At 47.2% G+C, this 7,500-nt stretch overlaps 1 protein-coding gene across 2 annotated transcripts in view; it reads right to left on the reverse strand.

Annotated features, from left to right (window-relative positions):
- The window catches only part of LOC126572908 (uncharacterized), a 23,437-nt gene that overhangs the window by 15,784 nt on the left and 153 nt on the right, over nt 1-7,500 (reverse strand). Inside the window, exon 2 of one of the 2 annotated variants that reach the window (XM_050232623.1) lies at nt 5,574-6,223. The gene's annotated coding sequence lies outside the window, so the exon portion shown is untranslated. Of the gene's footprint in view, nt 1-5,573; nt 6,322-7,500 lie in introns of those variants that run through there. The other variant, XM_050232621.1, reaches the window with a different exon arrangement.

The following is a 7,500-nucleotide window of genomic DNA, read 5'->3' on the forward strand; positions in this document are numbered from 1 at the left end:
CGAGGACTAAGCAGTCCGCCGTTTCGATTTGCTGTTCAATCGAGCGTACGGTTTGATTCGATGTTTTTCTCCTCCGTTCTCCGCTAGCTCTTTTCATTTCGGTTTTCGTTTGTTTATTGATGTTAGTTGTGGTAAGGGCCAATAGCCCAGAAGTCGCCGGGCCACCGGTCCCCATAATGGAGTTCCTTTGGAAATTCCTTGCGGACGAAGATGAATTTTTCTTTCCGGGGTTTTTGGGGATGGGAATTCGACGACCTTTTGCGAATGACTTTTCCCGGTAAGGGTCAGTTTGGTATTCGATTGTTGGGGATTTGTTTCTGTTTCTTCTCTCCCATCCAACATACAGGCCTAGGTGGACTCCGTGTCTCAATTTGTTTTGTCATTGTTTGTTGAACTCGGAGCCTAATGGGATGCCCTTTGGTGGATTTCCTAGTTCATGATGTTTATTTCGTTGATCGATGAATTTATGTTAAATAGTTTTCTTTGGCATTTTTTCTTTTACAAGAAGGATAACATTTTTTCCGGCAAAAGAGCAGTAGGCCATGTCCTAGGAATTATTTAAAATCTATCATTGCTTGCTCAGATGAAACAGATCCAGTAATTTTTTTTTAAAACAAGACAAGGTAATATTTAAAATTCCATTCCTACTCGAGCAAAACTAATCCATAAATATAAAAAAATGGGTTTATCTTGCAGAAAATCGATCCATTCAATTAAATTTGCTGTTGCTCCGGGCAACCGTAGCGCGGAAGATCTAACATCCATTGGCTAACGACATTCAGCACCTCAAGGCCATGTTTGATCCATCTTTGGTTAAAGATGCAGCCACTCTGCGTCGTGCATTAGATGGTGTCCCTTTTGCATCATTGCTACGACCGACGGGTTGCAGAAAAGATTGAACGGAAACCCTACGTTAGGCATCGGTCCCCGGGCGCCCAGGCTCTGGTTCATTGACGAAGGCAAAGTTGCACCCTTCTTTATGCGTTGGCGACTTACAAGCAGGGAATAAAAGGACCCAAACGGTCTTGTACAGTGCCTGGTCCTGGCTCGAACGCGTTTGATCATTTGTAGCCCCTGTCGCTTGCGTGTGTAACCGGGTGTTGACAAAGGCGCCACACCAGGGCGCCTAGTGTTGCTGCAGCATAAACGAGGAACCACATCATGGTTGTCCACTGCCAAAGGGGAGCCACAATATAACGCACACACCCAAACACCCAAACACCGAGTCTCATCAAATATTGTTCTACGAGCGAGCGGAAAGATGAAACGATCGGAAGGAGGATGATGTGGGTTGCCGGTGGTCCGGTTTGGGGGGGGGCGGCCTACTCTATTCTAGGAATGTTGTTGTGGGCTGTTGGGTGGAAATTATTTCGACCCAAAATTGGCGCCCAGGGAGCAGTGAAAGCATAGCCACGACACACCGCATCGCACGTTGGCCAGTTCGGTTTCCATCAAAGCCGATGGCATTCCTTTCATTTCTGTGGATTATCGAATGGCAAGCGGCGCAATCGAGAGGCAAGCTCCAGATCGTGCTCCTCCGGGGGAGCAAAGGGTTTATCAAATGTTTACCAACGCAAGGGGCAGCGCATAGTAGGCCCATGGCATGGCATGGCATGGCAGCAGCAAACAGAGCCAACCATGATGCCACGACAACCAGGAACAGGAAGTAATTTTGTGTTCTCGGTGAAAATTATGGTGAAATGAAGCATCAAAATGATGTCGCCACCCTCCTCTTTCGGTGACCATTTGTTTCAACAAATTACGAGCTCCATCATCGCTGCAACCTGGGAGTCACTGCTGACCGTTATCGTTATCCAAGACGGCGAGAAGAAACGGGTATCCCCTTTTTTTTTTTTTTTTGCCCACTTTTCCTTTGTCTCCCAAGAATAGCATCGTGCAACTCCTCGACTGAAGGTGAAGCCGATCATCATCACACCACCCCCACCGGGCCGCCATTAAAATGCCTCCTCATTTTATCCTTTTCTTCGTGCTGTTTCCGCATTCTAGCCTGTCCGTTCGTGTGGGTGTGTTGTGGAGCGTAACAAACGGTCTGGACATTTTCCCTTTTTATGGTCGCTCGTTCATTTGCATGCCACGATGGCCACATATGCTCCTAGAAAGGGGGGGGGGGGGGCGGTGTCGCCTCGATAAAAGCACGGCGATTTCTTTCGCATCCACCGTCCAGTAGCATAAGAATGGACGGGTGTGGTCGTTTATAAAATGACTTTAAATAGGCCACCGACCCTGTGATTCCTTTCCCCGTGCCGTACCTGCCAAAGGGATCGGCTTACGGGGTGAAATCAGAAGGCGGTCGGAGCGCGAATCCGTCGTCGACGGATTGAGGGAAACCTCGCAAACGCGCCGTGGCCAAAGTGTCACCAAATGTGTAAGGGTTCCCGACGCCATTGCGCGACACGTTGCATCGGATTAGCGTGGGCAACGTGGGTGTGCGCGCGTTCGCGTCCCCGGAATTAAACCGAAAATGATTTCGATTAAACTCGCCTTTCCAATCGGCCGATATTGAATATCACCCAAACCCCTTTGCCGAAGAAATAAATCCCATTTTATCATGTTTCCACTCCTCTCTAAACCGTGGCCCCAAACGGTGAGCACACAAAACGTGCCCTTTCGTGTGCAAGGTATTAAATTGCACAACTTTACCGGAGCCGTTTAGGTGACCGATTCCGGTTAAAAAGGATTTTTTTGTATCTCCCATTTTGTGTCAGCGCCCGACACAGCAAGGCCCGCGTAAATGTCAAGCCGCAAACGATCCCGGCTCGGTATCCCATTTCCTGGTTGATAAAGTGTTTCAATTTATCCGCGTGATCCATGGTGCCTAAACAATGCCCCCCCCCCAAAAAAAAAAAACACCCCAAACCCATGGCCCTGGCCCAACTAACTAACATCCTTCAACAAGCGGCTCCCGGATGCGAAGAAGTAATTCCAGACCAACAATGACGAAGAAAACAAAAAAAAGCAAAAGGCTGGAGCACACTGGAGGGAAATTTCATGAAAAGTTAATCTCACGTTAGTCACGTACACGGGTACGGTGCGCGTAATGTAATTTTCCTCGTCAAGCCGATTTGCTCGTCGAAAGTTTAATCCGGGTTCTGCTTTTGCTGCCTTTCCGTGACACTCTCGTCGGTTTTATGCTCGATTTGTCCCATTACTGCATTTATGGGCGCCCCCACAGGGAGGCGAACATATGTGGAAAAAAAGGGTGATCCACCTTCGGGGTTGGGGGGCGATAGCGATGTCCATCACTCACTGGATAGCTCTCTCTGGGGAAGATTTGTTTATCCCTGGACACAGCATAATGGGCCGTTCGTATGGACTATAGGAGGCTATGAAGACTGTGGCGCAAAAAGGAAACCGCAGATGAATGTGATTTTACAACAGTACTTTGCATTTAAATAACAAATCAAGCTAACCGCGACGATTGGTTAGCCGTGTTCCCTTTCGGTTATAGTCGAGTAAAAACTTTTCTCCTCGTTAACGCGTACGCGGGATATGCAAACAAATTTTAGCATCGTGAAAGTTGAACGCATCATCTCTTCTACTCCGGTAAGCACACTTTTGCAAGTCAATAGCGCCTAATTGGCATCGCGAGTGTTCGCGAGGTTTCAGTCCAAAGTGTCACCATTTCCGATGATCTCGTTGTTGTCCTCGTGGATCCTCTTTTTCCCACCTTCGGTTCTTATCATAAAGTGCGTGGCACTCCATTTGGATAACGGGTCGTAGAAAGCACACACCTCCTAACGAAGCAGAACTCAGAATGGGTGCAATTTTTGTGTTTTCCACTCCATTAATTTAGCTCAATCTTTCTGTCTCTCGTTAAGTGTTATATCCAAAGAGCTTCAGGGTTTTATGGGTTCAAGCCATAAGCTTTAGCTGCCACAAATGGCCCCGCACAGTAGCGGCATGCGTCGCCATCGGAAACGAAGCTTTTATTGGACAGCGCGAGGACTGGCAAGGATTTGCCTTCCACTTCAAAACGGATTTTGTACAACTTAATGAGGGTGATTGAGGCGTTCATAAATTTAGGAATTCCATCGCCAATTGAGTGTTACAACTTCTTTTACCACTAAACATTCACAAAATGAAGCCAAACATTTGTAAAACATGGCAGCTTCCTAACAGAATTGCCTCTCCTTCACAACCGTCCGTTTTGTGGTAATGTGGTGCCAGTAATTTTCAAATGCGTTCCCCTAAAACTACCAATTACTCAATCGAATGAAGGAGAGAGACCCATTAATGGAAATGAGTCGGAACTACAGGGTAACGACTGCTTACCATTAAACTTCTCTACGGTTTCCCTCGGACACCGGACAAGGGCGCGGCCTTAGCTGAGACGGAGGGTCAACTTCACATTCCACTGACGCGGGCCTCATGCTGTAAACATTGCGTGAGGGAGGAAGGGGAGCGTGCTTTCGTGTGTTCCGGGGTTCGAGAACCAGCCGGACGGCATGATCAAGCGAGAACCTTACTGGCGCTTATGACGATTAGTAGGCATCAGGCGTTGGTGTTGGAACACGCTGTCTCTTCGCGGTCGCTCAAACCGGTATATCGTGTTTGTTTTTACTAACACATTATTAGATACTGCAGTGAAGGGTGGCATTTATCAATCATTAAACACGGCATCAAATCATTAGTTCCCTCACAAAGAGATGTGCAAGGGCGTCTCAAAAGTGTTTCACTTCCACGGATTGAACAATCGGTCAACGAGTGCTATGACTGCTAGACTATTTGTTTCCTGTGGTTACTGAGTCAGAATATTAACCAAATTGAGTGTAAAGTAACCCAGAATTGAACTAACACACCCCTCTGTTGAATTCCCAGCCAAAAAACACCTTGAAATCACACGCGTATTCAATAATCACATTTTCAAAAGTGTTAATAACAAAACTTCGTTGTGTTGGGCGGCCGTACCCACCACCACACACCGGGCTGAGGGCAACCAACTGAATAATTGATGATCACGCATGTTCGCGAAAATTTGGGCGCTATGAAAATTCACACACGTTTTCGATTTACCATCCGTTATAGCATCGAGCGGTAGCGAACGAGAGCAACGGAACCGTGGGTCGTGGGTTTTTACTACCAGCCCATGTTACGGAAATGAGATAAAAACCGAACCGAGTTGATTCGGTTGGCCATGGCACGCAATTGGGGAGTAAAACGTATGAGCGCCGGGGAAACGGCGAATGAGCGACTTCTAAATTGGTATGGCGAAGCATGTAAACGTAGTTAGGATTTTATGATTTAATCCTCCACAAGGACTGGGTCCTTGGGTGTGAATCTGTTGGCCACGCGAGAAGGAAGCAACAAACAGCGTTTGAGCAATGACCGGATCGTTGGTCCAGCTGGTCTTAAGCAGCTCACGAGGCACGAACGAACCATGAACGATTTCTGGGAAAAAGGATAAGTAGCATACTGCGAGGAGAAGAGCCGGACGAGCCAAAACGAAGGAGTGGAGTGTTGGTAGACAAATTCAAACAAAGAACCCATATACACACCGGTGCCGGTGGTGGAGGGAAAGGTATACTTTTCCTTGGAAAAGCACGTCTATTTACCTTTGTCTCTTTCCGCTCCTCCTGCCACTGTTGCTCCGTTCTGCACGTTACCGTGTCGAGTGCGTCACACCTCTTGTCGCCACAGTTTCCTGGCCGGTCTCGGACCCAAAAGTTGCACGAAGCCCCGTTCCACCTGATGTCCCAAAACTGACGCGATGCGTGGCGGTTTTTGGGAAACTTCTTTTTTTGTTGCGAAATTGATAATCGAACAGGTACAGCTGCACGCACCGACACTGGATGAACCTGCCCGTGAAAGGACCTCACTTTCACGTTAATCCTTGAGAGGAGTTTTTCTTTTTTCCTTCTCGGCACTTTTTTCAACTTTTCCGTACGCTAGACAAACAGATTTTCTCGTTTCTCGGCCCCACGTGCAGTACCAGCCTTAAGAGGATCTCCTCTGCACTGGAGAGTGAAGTAGATTGCAAAGTTTCACTGTTTCCCTCCAGATGAGTGACGGGCTGGAGCTTATCACATCAGCAGCAGAAGTTGAAATCTTTGTTCACACTGCCACGGCCCCCTGGTCCGGGGTTTCCTTTTGTTCGTTCGAACTAGAAAATGGTAGTTTCACATCCGCACATCCCCACTGGCTGGATCCACAGTCGACGACAAGCACAATCCGCGGCGCATAACTTTAGACACGAAGAGGAATTCTAATTTAGAAGCACAATGGTACAAAGATTTAGTAAAGATGATCATCCAGCCCACCGGCCAGTGCAGTGCCAGGAGATTTTGGTTTTCACTTATTTGTGACCCGTAAACGACCCCCATTCCATCTGCTCATGATGCTAGATGCCGAGTGCCGAGAGCGCAACGTGAATGTCGAGACACCTCAAACCACAGTGAAATGAGATGCTTTACTGGCGCTGTTGTGTGGACCAGGGTACATTCCTGTGCTGCGTGTAGAAATGAAGTTATCCCACGGCAGCATGGCATGGGATGGCGGACGAATGAGGAGGGGATTCGCCTTTGTGCCGCTGGTGGTGGAGTGTCAAATTTCAATTGTTTAAACGAAATCACGTTATGTTGTGTGACGCTCGTTCCCGCCGCCCATCATCGCCTCCTGTGATGCTTTTCATCATACGCGTCAACCTATTGCCAGTACATCGAAAAGGACGGTCCGTTCCGCTGCCGTGGTCGCTGTCGCTGTTGCCGGAGTGCTGATGGAGTTTTATGTGATATGCTCACACCACATAATGCTCCACATTGCTTTGCGACGCAAAACGGCCTTTACAAATCCCCGGCCCAGTGCCCTCACACACGCAACCACCGTTTTTGGATTATAAAATTAAAGCCAACCACAATCGGTCCACGGTCAAGCCACCTGAGAGGCACACCTTTAGAGTCCAAGGACCGTGATATCCCTACGTTACTACCACACATCAGCATGGCAGGTAACAGAGTTTTATGAAAAATTATACAATTAAAATTCAAAAAATTGTTAACTATCACTGTTCATCTATTTTCAATCTTTTAAAAAACATATTGAATATCGACTACCTATAAATAGCTTTGCTTTAAATGGAGAATCACACATTTTAATGCTTTCTTTAAATACTTTATCACTTTTGTGCGAAATGTACATCCACGGTTGAAAAATAAAGAGATAAAAGGTTTAAGCACTGTATTCCCAGTAATCCAGCACACACGTTCACTAATGGATCCATGGTTTTTAGCGGTACATTCGCCGCATTCACAAACCACAGACTCGAATATGCAGATTTACCGGCGTTTTTTTTTTACAATGATTCTTTCTTCTGCTTCAGGCCATTGTTTTCCGGGCTGGGGGGACGGACACCAACCTCTCGTTTAGCGACGCTCATTAAACTTCCTATGAAACAGCATCATCAAAGAGCACCTAGCATCACCACGTCCCGTCGCTTAGCAACGATCGTATGCACGAAATTACCACCGCAAACGTGTTAGCACA

The sequence above is a fragment of the Anopheles aquasalis genome, chromosome 2, assembly GCF_943734665.1.
Source record: "Anopheles aquasalis chromosome 2, idAnoAquaMG_Q_19, whole genome shotgun sequence".
In the NCBI taxonomy this organism is placed as follows: Eukaryota; Metazoa; Arthropoda; class Insecta; order Diptera; family Culicidae; genus Anopheles; species Anopheles aquasalis.